Here is a 20,230-nt window from a genome sequence, read left to right on the forward strand (position 1 = left end):
AAATTGCATATAAATGGGAGATTCCTTGTTTCCATTACCAAATTAAAACATGCTGCTTTTATCACGAATGAAATGCTGAAAATGTTCATTAACTGACATTAATGAAGATGGAAGGGTGTGATGGGTCTTGACATATAACACATTGTTCTTTGAAAATGTATTGAGCTTTTATTACAAAATATAGGAGACTGAGCCTGATCTGGGGGGAACATTTTCATGCTGAACAGAAATGTTCCACAAAGTCACCCACACTGCCCTTCAGAAACCTCATTGGCATCTAAAACAACATTACACTCACTAAAGTGACATACCACTGCACATCAGAAGCTTGGGCCTTCATAATTCTGTCTTCGTCACCTAAAAAGGTTGGTTTTGTTTTAGAGGAGGCCACATAATTAGCAACAAAAGCAGTATATTAAGTTGAAAATAAATCACTGCTTCACCTGGAAATGGTGTTTTGGGGCCCCAGTCAATGGTAAGGGAGGAGATAAAAGAATCAGTCTCATTATTTGCTATTGCATGAAAATCTTGTGGGAAGGGGAGGAGATGCTGGAAGAAATGAGGGGATGAATCAAAGTGTTCCAGAGACAAAGGCTCCTTTGAAAAACTGAAAAAGAGGGAAGATATGTGTTGGTGGCAGAAATTTGGAACAATCAGGGAGAGTGAAAAATGTTGCTAAGTAGGAAAAGAAAATAAGAGGACCTCCATTCTGATATTGAAAGGACGAACAAGTGGCAAAAAAAACGCATATTTGGGAACTGGAATAAAGTTAAAAGCTGGCCACAACTGGTGGAGGGAATCCTCAGCTGAAAAGGAGGAGAAATTATGTACCCCAAAGGAAGGTGGTTCCAACAGAACTCGTATGGCTGATATCGAAAAATTAGGAAAATGAAATGGAATATTTGCAGGATGCAATGTAAGAGGAAATATTTGAAAGCCGCTATGAAATTGGTGGCATTATATTGAAAGCATTTTGTTATCAGACCCTGGTACAGAAATGGAGAATGAAAGAAGGGAGAGTGAGGGCAATCTATGGCTCCCTTGACTCTTCGACGTCATTCAATGCACTGTAGCTTCTTAAATACCTAGAACCCTATTTTGCCGACTTCTATTAAGTCTCTAATCGTGCCATTGTATATTTTCAGTCTCTGAAAATATTTGTGCCTCTTCAACCTTCTCAACACCTTTCCAAACTTTAGCAATAGTTGTTACACCACTCTTTTCCAGCATCGTCCAAACACATTGTTCCTACAAGTCGGTTAATGAATCTCTTCTCTTGATCCCATCACTATCACTAATAATTTGATACTGGTACTGGATATGCAGGAATTTCCTCCAATTAAATATCAAAAAAAGAAAATGCTGTATTTTGTCTCTATTCCCTTGCCACCAATTCTGTACTTAGAGCAAGTAACTAAAACATTTTGCTAAGACTGCCATCTCTCTTACACTGATAGATGCTGTCCTGTCTTGGATAGCTTTTCTGACACCCTCATCATGCCTTTGAAGCCTCCATACTTTGTAATTCCAATTCCCACCACAATGATCTCACTTGTTCTCCTTCCTGGTCATCCAAAGCATTCCTGCATTTTCCTAACTTGCATCAAAGTTCGTTCAGCTATTATTACGTGCTCAATTATCAAAACTAGTTCCTGATCAAGTATTATCCTCTTTGTATTTAAATCTGTTCAACTGAGATTTTAGCAGCCTACAATCCTCTCAGATGATAACACAAAATTGATTCTGCCGTGATGATCACACCTAGATTTAATTGCTCCACTGTTCAGTAGCAGAGGCCATAAGCTCTTCTATTGCCTACCCAAATCTCACTGTTTCTCCCTCCCTGTCCTTACCAACCACCCCACCAGCATTCGCATCCAACATATTCTCCGTAATTTCTACCACCTATAATGGGATGCCCTCCCCTCCCCACTTTCCATTGGAATTGCCTCCTCCACAAATCCATCATCTGCTTAGGGTTAGGGTTAGGGTATCTAGGGTACCCCCTTGGTATCTACCCCCGTGTCTGCAAAAAGTGCTGCACTTGTACTTACAGCTCTTCCCTCACTACAATTTGATGCTTCAACAGTCCTCCCAAGTGAAGCAATATTTCGCTTGTGAATCAGTAGGGGTAACCCCTTCGCTCTGTCCATGGCAACAGCAAAGGACCTCCTTGTCACTAACTATTTTAATTCTGCAACCCACTGCCACATTGACATATCTATTCATGGCCTTTCACTGCCAAGTCGAGGCCATCTGCAAAATGGAAGAACAATGCATTTCATCATGGTAGTCTCCAATCAGGCAGCCTCAATATCGACCACCAATTTCCATCAGCACCCTCCCTCTGTCTTTCTTGTTTCCTCATCCCACTCTGCCCCCCACCCCGCATTAGCTCCTTTCCTCCAGCTCCCCATCCCCCCTCCCTCCCTTCCTTTTATAAGAGAGCAACCCTTCTCAGACCTCTGCCCACTTCCCCATCACTTATCAGCTTCTTCTTCTCTCCAATCTGTAACCATCTATTAGCTCCTACCTTTTTAGCCTGTGTCCATTTCCCCCTTTCCCTTCCTTCCCTCACCTTTTAATTCAGACGCCTGTTTATCCAGATTCTTGATGGATTCAGGCCTGAAACATTGATTGCTTTTCTTCCTATGGATGTTGCGCAACCTGCTGAGTTTTTCTAGCACTCTTTTGTACTGTTTATCCATCATCCTATAAAACATCTGTCTCTGACCAAGCTTTTGTTTCATTTCCTCCATGTTTAATCTTCGTTTTATGTGTTGTACTTGCTGCTGATTTATAAAGCATGTCCTTACTTAATCACAGATATTGCAGACCATTGCTCCTGTGGTTCAGAAATCTTCTTTGGCTTGGCTTCGCGGACGAAGATTTATGGAGGGGGTAAAAAGTCCACGTCAGCTGCAGGCTCGTTTGTGGCTGACAAGTCCGATGCGGGACAGGCAGACACGGTTGCAGCGGTTGCAGGGGAAAATTGGTGGGTTGGGGTTGGGTGTTGGGTTTTTCCTCCTTTGCCTTTTGTCAGTGAGGTGGGCTCTGCGGTCTTCTTCAAAGGAAATACACAGGGTACATATGACCTCTTGCTACCTGCCCCTCTCTGCTCCTCGTCTTCACTGTTCTTCAAGTTCTGAGTTTCTACCAAAATATGTGGAATGGTAGGTTAAGCATCCATTTTAAAACTGACCCTAGTGTGTAGATGAGTGGTAGAATCACAAGGGTGGGTTTATGAAAATGTGAGGAGAACAAAATAGGATGTGTGCAAGAAATGGTTGGGTGATGGTCAGCCTGGACTTAGCATACTGAAGGGCCTGTTTCTCTGCTGTTATGTCCGGGTTGTACCATCAGAGGTCTTAATAAACACTAGAAAGGCTTCTGAGTTTAACAGCACATTTCTTTACTCACATTCTGCTACTGGGTCAAGTATAGATGCACCATGCATGCTCCGCTCTCAAGTGTGATGTGGATCTTACAGTGTCAGTGTTCATACTCTACCATAAAATAGTCCCAGGTTTCCTCAGTATCTGCAAATATGATGATGACACTACTTATCCTCACTGCAATGATGTTATCCAAATGGAATGATGACAATTTTGTCTTTGTCTGGGTGCAACTGATTTTGTAGGACTTTGGATGTCAGCAACATGTCCCATACAGCAGCCACTCCACTCCCTACAGATTTTTGCAACATAAAACAAGTAAAGTAAAATTCCCGTTATCTGCAACTCAAGCAACCAGCAGCAAAATCGTGAAAATTGGTGCTACCTAGTGGTTAGTTCACCCATCCACCCAATCTCATGCAACCAGAAAATTCACTTATCTGACATCTACTAATCCCCATTGTTCTGTATACCAGGCATTTTTACTGTATGTAGACTTAATAGAGCATCAAATGCTGGTAGAATTGTTACAATGGTGAGAAGAAATCAATCAGCAAATAACCTCTAATAATAGATGATCCCTTCAAGCAGTGCTGGTGGGGGTGTACCTTCCTGCTGCTGAACACACATTAACCCATGTGATGTTGACACATTGCAATGACAGGAGAGTTGAGCTCCAAAATTCCAGCATCAGTTCAGTTTTGAATTTGGTTTCACTTCATAACCTAACTGCTTTGCACACTCTCAGCTCACCCTAAGACCCATATCAATATGGTGTCTGCCTCAAATCACTTCACTAATGTGTGTGTGAAAGAGACATAATTTTGGAGCCATTATCCTTACCAAAAGTGGGTACTACAAAATTGTGTGTTTGCTGTGTGTTAAACAGAGTAATTTTCAGCTGCTTCACAATATCTAAATAATTACTTTGTTACAATTGTTCTCTGAGCTGAGGTATAGCTAATCTTGAAGAAGGGCTCAAGCCTGAGAAACATCAGTTATTTATCTTTGCCTCCTATGGACGCCACGAGATCGGCTAAATTCCTCCAACATTTCTGTGTTTTTACCTGCGTAATCTTTTAAAAGTGATTTATCCTAACATTGTTTATCTCACTTGAAGGAAAGAAGAGACTAACATATATTTGAAAGATTTAAAATTGGCAGTGGCTATCAAGGTTGTGACAATTCATCTCCTTTTTGAGACCAGCCAGAACAATTTGTTCCTCATTTTGATAACTTGGCAGCTAAAGTGACATTTACCACAAAAATGATGAGATGCAGATGCATTCCATCAGGAAAGAGGTATAGGTCCCATACAACTCTCACCACCAACAGTCGCTACCCCTCCACCTTTAGACTCCTAATTAACAAACTCAATCAGAAAGTCATTTAAGGACTTTTACTTTGGACATTATTTATTATTGAATATTTATTTTCTGTTGCACAGTTTGTTTGCATTTCTCTCTGTATGCATTTTTTTGCACTACGGATAAGCAGAAATTCTGTCTGGCCCCAGGGAAAGGAATCTCAGGGATATATGTAATGCCATGCATGTACTTTGACAATAAATATGAACTTTGAATACTTCAATCCAATCAACTATCGCTTACCCTGAATATTCTCCAGTATTTGGTTCAGAGCAGTGACCTATTGTAGACCCACATCTCCTCACTTGTCACGAAGGCTCAACAGCGATATAATTCCTGAGAAAACTGAAGTAGGCAAGGCTACCGGTCACCGTTATGTCGATCTTCTACCACAGGAGTGCTCTACTGAGAACATCCTGGCCAGCTGCATCACAGCGCAGTACGGTTGCTGCAGAGAAATGGCTCGGAGGTCAATAAAAGTGGCAGAGAGGATCACTGGAGTCTCCCTCACCCCATCAATGTGATCCACTGGATATTTGTTTAAAGAGCTGCTACCATCAGGGAAGAGATACAGGAGTATCAGAGCCAGCACCACCAGGCTGAGGAACAGCTTCTTTCCATGGGCAGTGAGAATGAGGAATGACTAAAGGAACTGCTCACACTAACCATTCGAGACCCTCATATTCAAGAAACAATATTTATTTATTTGTATACATGAGTACTTGTCCTGTATATGTATTGTTTGCCTGTTTGTGGATTATATTTGATTGTGTTTCTCCGTGCTTTTGCACCAAGGACAGGAGAACACTGTTTTGACAGCTTGTACTTGTGTAATCAGATGACAATAAACTTGACTTGACCTTGAGATCAAGACACAGATTAGAAGTGGGTGTCAGCAGTGAGAATCTTCTTCTGTGCACGTTTTCCCCATGAAACAATGTTATCACAATCGGAATCAAACATGACAATCAGATTAAATTTTACTTCATAAAAGTGCTGATTTAAACAGCACTCCCTCTTGGTTGGACTGAGTGCAGGCACTGTTCAGTTTCCCCACCCACTCCTTTTACAAAGACAACTGGAATTCTCAAGTTGAGCAAATGTGTAATGAAAGGGCAACAAAAAAACATCTGGGGCTCCAGTTCCTCAAACTCAAGCTGTTTCTGCGAGTTTACCTAGGCATCCAACCCCTTCACTCGCACTGACATTTACAGTGGACGGTCTTGAATGCTTCCAGTATGATCTTCATTTCAATTCCCATCACACACTTGAACAGCATTGTGAATTTTAAAAAAAGAGGCTTGATTTTTCAATACTGTGAGAGTGAAAGCTGTTTAATTCTGTCAGAATTCAATGAATTTGGTCAATAATCAAATACATAATAAATGTTTTTCAATATAGCCTTGGAACGGAACTGTGGACCAAAATCCAATTACGAGGGTCAAGCTCTAAAAATATATATATTTTTAAAACTGGATCCTTTTAAACTGTCAGTTTGTAGAATGAAAGTAAAACCCTGAGAAATACAAATGTCATTTTGTCTTTGAGCCATACAACAAACTGCAAGTACAGCCTGTCGGGGGTGGGGGTTAAGCATTTATCGAAGGTGGAGAAGAATTATTTCAATCACTGTCTCGCCACATGTGTGTGGCGTGCTTTCCTGTGAATTACCTCAAAACAAAACGCTATGTAAAGGACGGCCTTGTTGCATTGCAAGAGTTAAAAGTTACTTTCGTGGATTAAAATGAAAATGCTGTGCTCAATGCAGACGGCAGCGATGTTATCAAGACGTGTGGCTGTTCGGTGCCTGAATATGAACAGAGAAGCTCGCAAGGGTACAAAGGAAAACCTAAACACTTGCTCCTTTGATCCAATTCTTCAGCAGCTCTGCCACATGATAGACAAGTTATTTCATCCAACCAGACTCAAGCAGTTGCAAGGGATACACCTTGGCTCCAGGAAATCATCTGCTCCTCTCTGGGGAGTGGAGGGTGTTCAGTTATTAATGACCGCTGAGCAGGCAGCGCGATGTCAATGTGACAACTGAGAGTGTGTGAAGCATGCACCACTAAGGAGTCTGGAATCGAGGGGAAATATAAAGGAGCTTAGCAGTATTTCCATACCCTGGATTGTCAGTCTCGGTGAGACAGCAGATTGCAAACAAAAGCTCATTGTTAGAACACAGCTCAAATATTGCTGGCCCACCAGAGAGGAAAGGATAGCCTTTTAAAAAAAACCAAGCCCTCCATCAGAGGCTCAAAGGAGACCAAGCAGGCTGAGCTAGATGTGTTTAGGCTATTAAGGTAAGGTGATCTTTGTTTTACTTTTGATGCTTCGTGCTGAATTCTGCTTTGCATCCTGATGATTACTGTTAAACATGTGAACCGCGAATGTGTTCTACATCAGATAAAAGTCTGCACTTCTGGATCCCTCCCTTCCAACCAAAAGTATTGGAAATGTGTAAAGTTCTAATATGATGTCACAGCAAAAATCCCCCCTCTCTCTCAACTGAGAAAATGCAATACTTTTAAGTTAAAATACAAAACTGTTAGTCACTCGAAGCATGTTACATAGATAACAGGGGCTTTCACGCCGCCTGGTTCAAGCCAGAAGAAGGAATCAGCGGTTCAAAGGTGTCGCACAAAGACCCTGCCAACTGCCTTGCTTCCCCAATAAGAATCGACATGGGGCGCATTTTAAAAAAAAATAATTATTATGGCCTCAAAACCCATCCTAACACTGGGGTAAGATTCACCCATTCCAAAAGCTTTTTGCTTGACTTCAGTCGCACTTAATTCTCATCTTTAAACCCAAAAATAGGGCAGTTTTAAATTCTGATTCGAAACACACTGAGCAGAAGTGCGAATCACGCTTGCATATACCAATTACTTACCAATTCCACTGATCATGAAACGGATCAAATTGTGCAAGGTTTTAAATATATTTTCAGAGCTTGTCATTTTTTTGTTTGTGTCTTGTGTCAGCGAATCCAGAAATGACATTCTGATGTATTGTAATACAGAAACATAAATATAGGTAATAATGCAAAACGTTAGTTTTAGAAGTTGTAGGCCATTGAGCCCCTCTTCCCTGTTCAACCATTCAATAAAATCATTGCTGATCTAACTCAGCATCATTTTGCTCGACTAATCTTGCATCCCTTGATCCCTTTAACATCTGGAAGTGTTTATAATATGATGCAATATTGCTTCATTTCCACAAATGAACAATGAAACCCAGAGCACTGTCTGATATCATAAGGATATTGCCTGCCTGTCTGCAGTTGGTTCTGGTAGAAATTGCACTGTCAGGCTTTCTCCGACATTTATAACCCCTTAATGCTGAATGACAATTGTTATCAACATGGAAATTAATGTAAAATCAAAGCAACATTTTACACCTTATTGAAGTGATTGGGGGAGGTTGACTTTTTAATGAAACTCAGCCACTTGCATTTTCCTTCAGGTTGTCAACAAGGCCAATTTTTGTTTAATACTTTAAATGCTCACAGAATGCAATCAAGCAAGACAATATTGATGCTTCTGCAATTAGTATCATTCACTATACATATGTGAACATTAGTGGGTAATATGCACATAGTAACAATTGAAGTTATTGCTTTTCCCTCTCATGCTGTAACTAACCACGGGACAATTGCTCTTGCGCAGACAGCTAAAAAAAAAGTACGTATAAATTCTTTATTAAGGAACTGCTCTCCAACAAAACTCAGTCTCCAGTCTTGCAAAATGTCACTACAAAATATGAATTATTGTAACCCAATTCACTGCCCATGCACAGATGCTCCAAAACATGAAGCTAAATTTGAAAACTGCTTAAAATACAAAGTATTTAAAATATTCAACCAAAATAAGTGAAAACACCCACTATTTTAAACTATCCTTATTTGTCAACAATAGAGGAACCCGGAGTTTTTTTTTTAGAGACATTAATTTCAAGATATTTAATTGCACACATTCTTCTTTCACATGCCCACAATCTGTAAACTGTTTAGCTCAACTCAAAAAAATTGTTTTCATCAATTTGAAACAAAGTTGTCCAGATTTAATCATTGAATATTATATCAACATTACCTTCAGTGTGCTTACAAAGGCAACTGATTTAAGTCATCTCTAACATGCTGGAGTAGGCAGAATGCAGAATAATTATTTTTGGAATGCATCTCAATATTCAGACAAATTCTATTTTGGAATTTAAAGTAATTTAAAACTTATTGGGTGCCCATTTTAAAATACACCTGCTCAATCAGAATTACTCTGAGAAAATTATCAGCAAGAAATGCTTGCTGTAAAACTACCCTTTCCTCCATGTGTTTGTGTTCTTTATGAAACATTGGTGGAAACTGCTGGGAAAAAAAAAGTCCCATTCTAGACAGGTTCTTCTTGGCTGGAACATTACATCCAATAAGTCTGCACACTGGAAAAAAATCCGTGAAAGGGATGTACAATTAGCAAGGGTGGCTATTGGTATAGGGCTAAACTCCAACTGAGTCAGGAAGTTCAGATAACATGTAAGCAGGGTGCAATTAATGATCCTTCAAATTAAGTGAAAATAGGCAAATTGGCAAGAGTCGACACAGTAAAATGTGGAAACTTAGAAGACTTTGGTCAAAGGTGGCAGTTTGAATTTTTATACATATATAGAAATAAATATGAATTGATGAATGGCCAGGCAAGAGCATTTTTAAACAACACATCTACTGTACACAACAAAATATCTAATATTTCAAAATAAAATTTAGATATCAAACTAATAACAAACTCTAAACTTAAAGAAAAAAGACTAGTTTCATTAAAAGATGAACGCTCTCATTGGCACCAACATTGATATTTTATGTGACAAAATGGTATGAGAAAAACTTCCCAGGAGATTGAATGGGAAATTAAGGAGTCACTTTGGGTCAACTTCAACATATTCTTATTGGCCACACAGAATCATATATCACTGGTTTGTTCACATTTGCACAATTTCATGGAGGGAGCATTCCCAGGATAATGAGCCATCTGAGTATATATTTTACAAGGTCCTGTTATGATAGAAGAAAGGAAGACATTCATTTTGATGGCTATAGAAATGAACTAATTTAAAATGCCAGCAACTAACAATCATTAATATTTGTCACCAAAACCGATATTCTTATACATGCATATTATTTAGTAAAATTGGCAGAAATAAATTCATTACATTTTATAAGAATGAGCATAGAGGTTAGGGTCATCAAATGATGAGTAAAGTCTTGTTGTCAGTCAGTTAAAGGCAAGCTAAAGAAATTGGAAAGGAACAAGAATTTTTTTTTAACTTCTTAAAATATTCCTCATACTATATCAGTAAGCAAAGTGGTTTTCACAGGATGTATTTTTTAATCTACAAGCCCAAAGGAAAATGTAGACAATCCAAATGAAAAAAAATTGTGGAAATGATTAAAAAAAAAAGAATCATCAGCCTTTAAGCTAAAGAAAAAGGAAAATGATACACAATTTTAGTACAACAATCAATTTTACTAAAATTTTTACACGGTACTTCAGGATCGAAGATAACTTGCTTCTTCTCCAATTCTGGAGAAATGACAAGTCAATGTGGAATGTGCAGATCGTCATTCAAATGATGCAGGAGATGCTTGATAGGATGCACAGTAAAGGGGGTTGTTTGAGAGATGGTGCAGTCCTGCCATTTATCATGGCTTCTGTGCACTCCACATGGAATTTAAGTCCTCAATTCCATCAGAAATGCTCCTTCTCAACTTTTGAATGCTCAAGGGCCAGAGATCCCTAAGCACCAGTAATGCTGGAATTCTTGAAGAGGACATTGCATCATTTATTTTGTCTGTGTGACAATCTCTTCCAGCTCAGAGTAGAACATCGGTTTTAGAAATCATGTACCTCACCTGCAGATGATGCAGTCTGCCCGGTGGACCTAACTTGTGTAACTAAGACCTCAGTATTTGGAAATGTTGGCCTGTTAATTTAGTTTTTTCTTCTAGTGATTAGAGATATTGTAATGAACGTGTCACAAACTTTCTTGTTTTCTAGCACCATCACAGTGTAAATGTTGTTATAAATTACATTTACAAAATAAATAAATAGTGCAAGAAAGCGAGGTGATGTCTGTGGTTCATTTTCCATCCAGAAATCTGATGGCAGAGGGGAAGAAGCTGGCCTTGTGCCAGTTTTCCTGATTGTGGCAGTGTGAAGAGGGCACAGCCTGGGTGGTGGGGGTCCTCGAGGATAGAGGCTGCTTTCTTAAGGAACTGCCTTTGTAAATGTCCTCAGAGGAGTGAAGACGAGTTCCTGTGATGTTGCTGGCTAAGTTAACAACTCTCTGGAGTTTTTTTTTCCCTGTCCTGTGCATTGGCACCTTCATAACAGACAGTAACACAACTAGATGGGATATTCTCCTTGGCACACCTGTAGAATTCATTGAGAGTGTTTAGTGACATTTGAATCTCTTTAAACTCCTCATAAAGTACAATCACTGGTGAACCTTCTTCATGATTGCATCAACGTCGAAGCCTCCATAGGATGTTAGTTGATCACATAGTGTGAAACATCCAAGCTTGACATCAATGCACTACATTAACAAATTTTTCTGAAAATTCAATTACTATCTTTTTAATGTACAAAGAGACAAGTAAATCTTCATCATTTTTAATAAAAACTTAGGCTTCGTTCTTGACTCATTAACATGCTAGCGGATGAATAATTTTATATTTTTCAAATTCAAATTTAAATGTAGACATACAGCACAGTAAAAGACCATTTTGGCCCACGAGTTCGTGCCTCCCAATTTACACCCAATTAACCTACAGCCCCGGCACGTTTCGAATGGTGGGATGAAACTGGAGCCCCTGGGGATAACCCATGCAGATACGAGGAGAACTTACAGACAGCGCAGGATTCAAACCCCAGTCCCCATCACTGACCTTGTAATGGCACTGCACACACTAACCCGTATGCCACCTGTGCCACTTTAATGCTGATAATTAATTCATGTATTTTCTCACTGATTACATGCATTATATCAAAGATAATATACCTGTTTTCATTACTGGACCACACTTTCATTGCTTCTTTTAATACGTTATGGAGCACCCACAGAAAAAGAGCTTTGTTATGTCCCACCACTATGGAAAATTTCAGGATATCCAGTGCTAGCCATTTTACATTGATCATACGATGCATAACTTATTTGTCGTTGCCCAAAGTTACTATCAGACGAAATTGTGCCAGATGTCACATATTGTGCCAGATGTTACAGAGTAGACAGAAATGTTTTTGGGAGATAAATTGGGAAGGTTTGTTAGAGTAGGTCATGTGCAAACACTTTAAAACTGGAGACATTGTAGCTTCTCACACCTTTTTGCAAGAGCTTTGAAGAGTGCTCAAAAGATGGCACTCATGGAATATTTTTTATCAAGGCAACAGATGGAGCCGCTATTGTCTGCAGGAGAGTTTTGCTGTTGTAAGAGGGTCATGTGGTTTTGCAAGCAGAGAGAGTCAAACAGGCAGGCTATCTCTTAGTCTCATTGAGTGAGAGAGAGAGAGAGAAGCTGAGATCACTTGACAGTGTTAGCCAGAAGAAGTTGCTGGGACTGAAACAGGACAAGCTGGCAAGCTTTTGGAAAACAGCCTGGTCAAAGCCCTTCTGATTCATGCAAGAGGAGAGGACGAGCTGTCTAATGTTTCACTTGGAATAAGAGAAACAAAAAGGTGACCTAAAAGAAAGAGGTTATCATCTGGAGAACCCTGATGGGGCAAGTCTCATCAGCAAGACACTAAGGTGACTGATGGAAGTACATCAGTTGTGGATGTCCTGGAATAACACATCTCTCTCTGAAAACCAACAAGAACCTTCCTGAGCGGTAACCATTTACCTTACGAATACCAAAGCCTGGTGAACTTTATATATGTTAAATTCTGTGCACAGTTTAAGAATTGCCTGCAACCAGTGAACTTGGAGGAATGAGAAGTGAGATTGGACTGTGAACCAAAGAACTTTTCTGAACTTACACACACATTACTTACACATGCGCTTAGAATTAGAAGGGGGTTAAGTTAGGTAAAGTAAGTTAATAGTGATAAGTTAAAGTGTAATTCTGTTTTCATGTTTAAAGATAACTAAAAGCAACTTTTGTTTAAGTAACCATTTGTCTTGGTGAATATCTATTGCTGCTGGGTTTTGGGGTCCTCTGTATAACACAGTGCTATCCATTTTCAATAACTCCAATAATTTCTATAAAATGTGCTGTTTGGCATTTTCATAAATTGTGCATCCTATACACAATCAAATTTAGATTAAAGTAGCTACATGTTACTGAAAAAATTTCACAAAGGAGAAATCAATGCTAAGTAGTAATATTTCAGGCAGGCAAAGAATTACAGAATTGACATAACGGCTTTCATGTTTTCAAGGGCTGAGAAAGCAGCAGCAGAGTTTGGGAGGGAGGGTGTGGGGAGGAGTTGAAAAAAGATATAGTCAGTGAGATTGGCACAGCAAATAGAGAATGGCATGCTTTAGAGAGAGAAGAGAAGATATTGATCAATAAGTAGGGGAGCAAGGTTTCTGGATATTCTAGCCATGAGAACATAGTGGGGATGCAAGAAATTGAGAACTTTGAGAATGTAATTAGAGAGAAAACAGAACATCTCAACAATTAAGATGCAAAGTTGGTGAAAATTGGATGAGCTAGAGCTCAAAATGCCAACGAAAAGACTTGGATAAATTGTCTTAGCTCCTTGCGAGGGTGAGACCAGTTGAAAAGATGTTTTAAATATGGAAATATGCACTTAATAATGGTTTTTGAAGCTTGAATTGTTTGACAAACAACTGCAACGGGCCACTCAACGAGTTTTCGCCAGAGGTGATGATGGCAGCTTGAAGGTAGAGGAACAGGAACAAAAATTCTATTGAATTCCAAATCAAGTTGCTGAAGTCTACAGATGTGTATTCATACCTTGAAACAATCACTTGCATGAGATAACTGCAAGTGACAATTGAAAGCAGATAAAATAATCCTCTTCCTCTGTGAAACCATACTGAGTTATTTTTGATAAAGGATAGTTGAACTTAACAAAAAAAGTGCAACATGTTTAATAGGAAATATTAGAAATCTTGTTATGAACTAACAGCTATTAGCAGCCACAAAATGAAAGGGGCAAACAAGTCAAAATCTGTTGCTTGCAAAGAATAACAATTATGCAATACCTTTACAGAATTAAAGTGTCTCAAGATGCTTCACAAGAAAATACATTTCTACAAACAAGCAATTTTTAATAAAGGGCTTTGAAAGTTTCCATTGGGGAGGATAACTTTTGTCTCATATTTGTTTGTTTCATAGAAATGGGCAAATGCTAAAAGATTTATCGACTTTCCCAACTACAGAATTTGCAATCAATGTTCTCCTTCTGAAACAGATACATACAATTTTGTAACATTTTTTGTGACCAGGGTAATCTTAATTTTCTAAATTGAATAATAATTTTATTCTTTTACGTTTTTATGATTTACAATTCTTGCAGTGTTCAATGGTTCAGAAAGTCGGAGCAATTTATATCCATAAATAGTGACTCCACTTCTCTGTAAAAGCAGCACTAAATATTCCTAAGGGAAATGAGCAGTGGCTATCAGAAATCTGAGTTTATCTGCACAAAATTAGTGGTTTGTAAATTTATCACACAAATATTCAGTAACTATCTGAGTGATACTTCTAAACACTCACACACACACACACACACACACACACAAAAATAAATATATAAACACAAAACTGATACCTAGAATTCAGTTCAAGATTAATGTAGTTAATTGTTCAATGAGAACATGCCAGGATATTGATTTCTGGTAGGCTGACAATATTTAAAATCATAATTAATTAATTGTGCTTGATATGACCATATCCATCCTAAGATAAGAAACACAAAAGCAAACAAGAGCAAACAAAGAATTGCCAAAGACACTCAGCAGGTCAGACAACATCGATGGGAAGAAATGGTAAGTCAATATTTCAGGAGTGAACCGTTTAGCAAGTCCAGAAAGGAAATGGTGAAATTACATATATAATGGGGGAAAGAAGTGGAAGGAAGAGCCCAGAAATGATTTTAAAAAAAGCAGAAGGTGTGAAGGGTTGAGACACAGAGGAGAGACAGGTTGAGGGAGAAACTATGAGGGAGGTGGGGAAAGAAAGATGATAAAAACACGCACACTGCATTGTTCTAAGCTGATTCATGGGGTCACTGATCCCAGATCTCCTGATCCTGGAGAAAAAGCATAGCAAAGTCTCAGTGGCAACAAGACTTCAGCCAGTACAATGCTGAGCGCCCATCCCTACAAGCTCTCTGACTGCCCTCAACAGAAAGCAGTACTCAGGGAAGAGCTATGACCCCTATCAATGTTTTTTAAAGTACTCTTGGTGTATACAAAAAAAAGTTTTTTTTTGTCTTCTTCTTTGGCTTGGCTTCGCGGACGAAGATTAATGGAGGGGTAATGTCCACATCAGCTGCAGGCTCGTTTGTGGCTGACAAGTCCGATGCGGGACAGGCAGACACGGTTGCAGCGGTTGCAAGGGAAAATTGGTTGGTTGGGGTTGGGTGTTGGGTTTTTGCTCCTTTGTCTTTTGTCAGTGAGGTGGGCTCTGCGGTCTTCTTCAAAGGAGGTTGCTGCCCGCCGAACTGTGAGGCGCCAAGATGCACAGTTCGAGGCGATATCAGCCCACTGGCGGTGGTCATTGTGGCAGGCACCAAGAGATTTCTTTTGGCAGTCCTTGTACCTCTTCTTTGGTGCACTTCTGTCTCGGTGGCCAGTGGAGAGCTCGCCATATAACACGATCTTGGGAAGGCGATGGTCCTCCATTCTGGAGACGTGACCTATCCGGCGCAGTTGGATCTTCAGCAGCGTGGATTCGATGCTGTCGGCCTCTGCCATCTCGTGTACTTTGATGTTTGTGATGAAGTCACTCCAGTGAATGTTGAGGATGGAGTGGAGACAACGCTGGTGGAAGCGTTCTAGGAGCCATAGGTGATGCCGGTAGAGGACCCATGATTCAGAGCCGAACAGGAGTGTGGGTATGACAACGGCTCTGTATACGCTAATCTTTGTGAGGTTTTTCAGTTGGTTGTTTTTTCAGACTCTTTTGTGTAGTCTTCCAAAGGCGCTATTTGCCTTGGCGAGTCTGTTGTCAATCTAGTTGTCGATCCTTGCATCCGATGAAATGGTGCAGCCGAGATAGGTAAACTGGTTGACCGTTTTGAGTTTTGTAATTAAAACAAATAAACCACCAATTTAAAAATAATCCATAAAAACATAATATTTTAATTTTCTTTCATAACTTGTTAGTCCTGTCAAGGAAAGTGAGTGAAAAGGCATCATTCAAATGGGGATTTTGACACTGTACCAGGTCTTGCTCTACTGAACTCTGAATTATAGCGATTGTTTCCTCTACATTAAACAGAGGAATCCCAAACAATTGGGCCCAACTAATGGATTCCACCTGGAGTTGACCAATGCCCCAAGTGAGAGATATGCTGACATCTGTCACTCAACTCATTTCAGATAAATAGCAAGGTTGCATGAGCCTTGGTGTTACTTACATGTGGGTGAATGAATGCTAGTGCTTGCCTTCCCGCCCAGAGGCCACAGCCAACTTCATTTAGACCAGTGAGTAATACAGTAAAATCCCTGGTATCTCAAATTCAAGCAACTGGCAACCTAAACAACCAGCAACATAAAATACAGAGGAAATAAATACATAAATAGATTGGAAAAAAGGGATAAATAAAAGTTTAAAATGGTAAATGTTCTCTGAAACAATATACAACCCCTTGGTAAAGAAGGGAACAAACATTCAGCAAGCAGAGCGCCAAGATCATGCCCTGGTGCAGCAGCTGTTTGAATAAAGTTGTGTTTGAATAAAATGGCATGGCCTAGGATAGAGAGCTGGCCAATGCCACTCACTGCTGGGGCGACTCTCCCTATCCCTGCCAAGTAAGAATCTTTATTGTTATTAGTAAGGGTTTATCTGTAAACTTGGGAGAGTGCATAGTGGCTAGTGCAACGCTGTTACAGTGCCAGTGACCAGGGTTCGAATTTAAATTTATATTTTGTAAGTTAAAGGAATTACTTGATTAAAATGAACTTTACATAATTAAAAACTACAATACTGATTTTTTTTCCCCCCCAAATTACATTTTGCACTGTCTTTTGTCTTTTAAACTGCTTATTCTTTTTGCAGGTGCATTAATTAGACATTGTAAGACTGTGTCTCAGGCAACCAGAAAACTCACATATCTGGCATCCAAAATCCCCAGGGATTTTACTGGACATGCAGAGATCTCTACCTGATAAAACACTTAGAAAATTAACACTAGCAGCCAAATGTGCTGTTTGTAAGTCATTAAACTTTACCCCCTCCATAAATCTTCGTCCGCGAAGCCAAGCCAAAGACAAGAAACTTTCATTGGAAAACTTTATTTGAATTATTATTACTATTAGATTCTATAACCTCTTCATAAAGATTTTTATGCTTCATTAGAAATACGTACAATTCATGAGTCTGATATTTATGAAAGCTAGAGTACAGTACATTTAAAAATATTGACCTGTTAATCAAACAGGATATGATGTGAATAATTTTTATATTTACAAAAATATTTCATAACCTCACCATATCAAATGCTATTATAAGAAGATTAGCATCACGATTACATCATTAGTTTTTCATTGTAAAGTAATGTTCCGCATCATCACATCACCTGAAATATGGAATTTAAATGCTTTAAGAATAGTTGCTTAGAAGTTCATGAATCGTGAAATTTATTACAATTTTTGGGTAATTAAAGCAAAGGATATTAATCAAACCTTTTCACAAATTCTCAAAAGAATGTCAGAAACAAGAGCAGAAGTAGGTCACGTCATCTCTTAAACTGCCCTTACTTTCAGTGAAATCAAGAGTTGATCTCTTCTTAGCCTCCATTTCATTTTCTTGCCTGTCAGGTTGAAAAAGACATCTTTTGACTCCAGCAGAGTTGGGAATTTGAACTCCACTGTGGATCCATTTCAACCTTGAATGTACACAAAATCCATAGGTCCCTGGGATTAAGAATTCGATCTGATTCATGGTCCTGAGTTAAGAAAGTCCTCTTCACCTGTATCTTAAATGAGCCTGTCCTATTTGGAAAGTTTGCCAGATTTCCCCCAGGAGAGGATACTTCTTAACATCTACTCTAATAATCTGCCAAAATATGTTGCAATAAGCTCATCTTACATTCTTTGAAACAATAGCCCTTTTCACGCTGCTAACCTGTAAATTGGCAGTTCAATGAACCAGTTAAAGGTGGTGTTTTGGTCATTTACACTGGACCACTGTTAACCGGTTCTCTGCATCCTTTCACACCCACCACCAGGCATTCCCGGGGAGAGGGGTGCCTATCCTCAATCGGTATCGTCTATGTGACCCATCTACTAATTATGATCTTGTATTTCAACAAAATTAGTCACTGTTCTTGTGCTGACCTATATAAACCTTTATAAATTTAGTCATAATTATAACATATTTAAGCATTTTGCACTGCATAGTATGAGCCCTTCAGCCCTGTTCTTACCTATATAAATCTTTATAAATTTATAAAAGACTGGGGGAAAATGGTATAAAACACATAGCCACGCAATTTATAAAGACTGTGGGAAAGTTGGGGATGAAATACATGCATTGATTGATGACAAACCTGCCCTCTCAGAATTCTGTGTGACAGAGAAACTCCTCCCTTTCTCTGCTGCACGGAATTCTGGGAGGGCAGATCTCAATGCGTGTATTTCAACTCTGACTTTCCCACAGTCTTTCTAAATTGTGCAACCGTGTTTTATTACCGTTACGACATTCCCACGGTCCTTTATAAATTGTATACTGAGCTGCACATAATGCTTAATTGTGTTATAATGATTAGGCTTGATTAATATTGTTTAAATACAAGATCATAATACTGTGACAGATTATGTTATATTTTATATTGTATATAGATATGTTTTAAAGGAGATAAATTGTGGCAAGTTTTTTTTAGTGTAGGTCACATACAAACACTTCAAAACAGATCTCATTTAAAATGCTGGAGCTCTGCTCAAGCCAGGCAGTTCAGGCTCTGAGTGCCTTTGCACAAACTTTTTGAAGAGTGCCCATAAGGACTTCACAAGTAGGTGTTAATTGGACATACTGTCAGAATAATGGATTATTGTTTTGGAAAGCAACAGATGAACGAACCCAAAAGATTAGGTCCAGAGTAGCAGTCTGTTTGAGTGCAGTTGGCTGTTCAAAGAGGGTCATGTAGGTCTTCTCTGAGAGAGAGAGAGAGAGAGAGAGAGAGAGAGAGAGAGAGAGAGAGAGAGAGAGAGAGAGAGAGAGAGAGAGAATTCAGTTCAACAATGCAGCAGGAGCAGCTGGGACATGACAAGCTGGCAAGCTTGTGGAAAAAAACATTTTGAAGACAGGTTGTGAGTTCTTGGTTCAACCTGGTCAAAGCCCTTGTTGTCCACACAAGAGGAGATGGCTAGCTGCATGATGTTTCACTTGAAATAATGGAAACAAAAAGTAACTCTGTGGTGACTTGAAAGAAAGAGGTTATCATCTGGAAAACCCTGACGGGGCAAGTTTCTTTGGCAAGATATTGAAGTGGCTGTTCAGAAGGAATCAGTTGTGGTGTCCAATGAGCAACAAATCTCTCTCTGAAAACCGACAAGAACCTTCTTGAGTGGTAACCATTTATCTTTCAAGCACCGAAGCCTGGTGAAATTCATAAATGTTAAATTCTGTGCACAGTTTAAGAATTGCCTGCAATGAGTGAGAAGGAGTAAGAAATGAGATTGGACTGTGAATCAAAGATTACACACACATTACATACACATGCGCTTAAAATTAGAAGAGGGTTGTTAGGTTAAGTAAGTTAATAGTAATAAGTTCAATTTTGATCCTGTTTTCATGTTTAAAGATAACTAAAAGCAACTTTTATTTAAGTAGCCATTTGTCTTGGTGAATTTCTATTGCTGCTGGGTTTTGGGGTCCTCTGGGCTTTGTATTGATCAAGATTTAGTAAATTGAATGAAGTTTACACCTTTTTAATCTTTCATTTCCGTCATGTTCCTGCACTCACGCAAAAACGTCATCAACACATCAATACTTTGTCCCTGGATAGTCCATGTCCCTTTCACACTGGGCTAATCGGCACGCAGGTGTCTGATGACCCCGGCAATGATACTACCTTCCTAGGCAGTCCATCCACAGCATGATTTGACACCTGCTTGGCAATTAAAAGGAGTGTTCACACTGGACCCTTAACCTGCATATTGGCTGTTCATCACTTGGACAAGATGCCAGTGTGAAAAGGGCTAATGTGTATAGGCCTAAGCTGCTAAGTAGCCCCTTTATATGAGAAATGAAACCTTTTCTGTACTGCCTTAAAGCATGATGCT

General features: G+C 39.2%; 2 protein-coding genes across 13 annotated transcripts in view; one reads left to right on the forward strand and one right to left on the reverse strand.

Annotated features, from left to right (window-relative positions):
* The window catches only part of immp2l (inner mitochondrial membrane peptidase subunit 2), a 454,378-nt gene that overhangs the window by 260,125 nt on the left and 174,023 nt on the right, over window positions 1-20,230 (reverse strand). The window lies entirely within an intron of this gene.
* Window positions 6,727-20,230, forward strand: part of LOC138746056 (leucine-rich repeat neuronal protein 3-like) — a 42,042-nt gene continuing 28,538 nt past the window's right edge. For both annotated transcript variants that reach the window (XR_011346673.1, XM_069903799.1), the window contains exon 1: window positions 6,727-7,065. The gene's annotated coding sequence lies outside the window, so the exon portion shown is untranslated. The remainder of the gene's footprint in view (window positions 7,066-20,230) is intronic.

The sequence above is a fragment of the Narcine bancroftii genome, chromosome 11 (genome assembly GCF_036971445.1).
Source record: "Narcine bancroftii isolate sNarBan1 chromosome 11, sNarBan1.hap1, whole genome shotgun sequence".
Lineage (NCBI taxonomy): Eukaryota > Metazoa > Chordata > Chondrichthyes > Torpediniformes > Narcinidae > Narcine > Narcine bancroftii.